A 2500-nucleotide genomic window follows, 5' to 3' on the forward strand; every position below is an offset into this window, starting at 1 on the left:
CGGCTCGCCCCCTCTCACTGGCGAAAAGCGCATCCCGACGTGACATAACTCCTTTGACACACTGACGCTGCCTCGGGCATCCACGTCCTACGGTCGATATCAACGAACCTCCCCCCCCCCCTCCCCCCCACAACACGCCATCCCATACCACATTGTGTACCGTACCCAAACCTAACGTGTACTGTACTACAACGCAATGTGTACCATAACACAACCCAGTTTGTACCTTAACCTAACCTATGTCACCTTAACCTAACCTATGTCACCTTAACCTAACCTATGTCACCTTAACCTAACCTATGTCACCTTAACCTAACCTATGTCACCTTAACCTAACCTATGTCACCTTAACCTAACCTATGTCACCTTAACCTAACCTATGTCACCTTAACCTAACCCATCTTGCACCTTAACCTAACCCATCTTGCACCTTAACCTAACCCATCTTGCACCTTAACCTAACCCATCTTGCACCTTAACCTAACCCATCTTGCACCTTAACCTAACCTATGTTGCACCTTAACCTAACCTGTGTTGCACCTTAACCTACCTCAATTTGCACCGCAATGTAACGCAATTTGCACCGCAATGTAACGCAATTTGCACCGCAATGTAACGCAATTTGCACCGCAATGTAACGCAATTTGCACCGCAATGTAACGCAATTTGCACCGCAATGTAACGCAATTTGCACCGCAATGTAACGCAATTTGCACCGCAATGTAACGCAATTTGCACCGCAATGTAACTCAATTTGCACCGCAATGTAACTCAATTTGCACCGCAATGTAACTCAATTTGCACCGCAATGTAACTCAATTTGCACCGCAATGTAACTCAATTTGCACCGCAATGTAACTCAATTTGCACCGCAATGTAACTCAATTTGCACCGCAATGTAACTCAATTTGCACCGCAATGTAACTCAATTTGCACCGCAATGTAACTCAATTTGCACCGCAATGTAACTCAATTTGCACCGCAATGTAACTCAATTTGCACCGCAATGTAACTCAATTTGCACCGCAATGTAATGCAATTTGCACCGCAATGTAATGCAATTTGCACCGCAATGTAATGCAATTTGTACCGCAATCTACCCCCACATTGTGCCTTAACCTAACCCACATTGTGCCTTAACCTAACCCACATTGTGCCTTAACCTAACCCACGTTGTGCCTTAACCTAACCCACGTTGTGCCTTAACCTAACCCACGTTGTGCCTTAACCTAACCCAAGTTGTGCCTTAACCTAACCCAAGTTGTGCCTTAACCTAACCCAAGTTGTGCCTTAACCTAACCCAAGTTGTGCCTTAACCTAACCCAAGTTGTGCCTTAACCTAACCCAAGTTGTGCCTTAACCTAACCCAAGTTGTGCCTTAACCTAACCCAAGTTGTGCCTTAACCTAACCCAAGTTGTGCCTTAACCTAACCCAAGTTGTGCCTTAACCTAACCCAAGTTGTGCCTTAACCTAACCCAAGTTGTGCCTTAACCTAACCCAAGTTGTGCCTTAACCTAACCCAAGTTGTGCCTTACCCTGCTCTGTAATTGGCATATGACACGTTACATTAATGTATTGTCCAACCGCAACCCGCTCAGAATGTTGTGTACACAGCTACGTGTCATCTCCCCATAACAGCTGCATTGCAGTGTGGTACGCCATAGAGACGTGTGGGAGTAATGGACGCAGTGGATGGCGATCAGCATGAGCCGTCTGTTCATGTAGTGGCGCGTGTATGCAGACGTAGTAGTCTCTTCTCACACAATGTGATAGCACGGTGCCCCGCGTTCCACATCTGCGACATGCTACAGAGGCCGGTTGACAGTTGGTCGCGCAATGGACATCGCATACGTACGGGGGCACCTTCCACGTGCCCTCTAGTCGGGCACATTTTGTTGCGTGGATGTGAGCGGATGTAGTGTGTCTTGACACCTGACAGGCAGGCATGCAATAATAGTTGACTTTGCAAACGGGGATGGACGTGTACGTTTACTGGTGACGTTACGCAAATGAACAACTGGTAACCCGTTGTGGTGCGGTTGTCCTTGCTGGAGGTACATCTGTGAGGGCAACGATCGGTACAGCTACGAAGCGGTCCCCACCATACCAACGAACGTGAATGTGAATCTGGGTGTGAAGCGATACGCGGCTGTGGGTGGGTGGGACTGTCCCCGGCCGGTGAGGGGGGGCCGCCCGGCGTGCTGGCCGCGCGGTGCGTGGGCGCACGCGCTACAGCCGGCTGGTGGGGGCGCCCAGTGGCAGGCGCGCCGGCCGACGGACGCGGCAGGCGGCGCAGCTGCGCGCCGGGGCACCCTGCGCGCGGCGCCGTGCAGCCAAAGTGGGTCCTCGCCGGCCCGGTGCGAAGCGCGGTGGACATCTGCAGTGTGCTGGTCCGATTGAGGACTGTGTGCGTTGAGGATGCGCCGCCGCCCGGCACTCGGCGCCGCGACGCCGTCTGCTGCTCGGTCGCCCCAGCGGTTCTCGCTGGTGGTTTGTATC

This window comes from Schistocerca cancellata, unplaced genomic scaffold, assembly GCF_023864275.1.
Source record: "Schistocerca cancellata isolate TAMUIC-IGC-003103 unplaced genomic scaffold, iqSchCanc2.1 HiC_scaffold_13, whole genome shotgun sequence".
Classification (NCBI taxonomy): domain Eukaryota; kingdom Metazoa; phylum Arthropoda; class Insecta; order Orthoptera; family Acrididae; genus Schistocerca; species Schistocerca cancellata.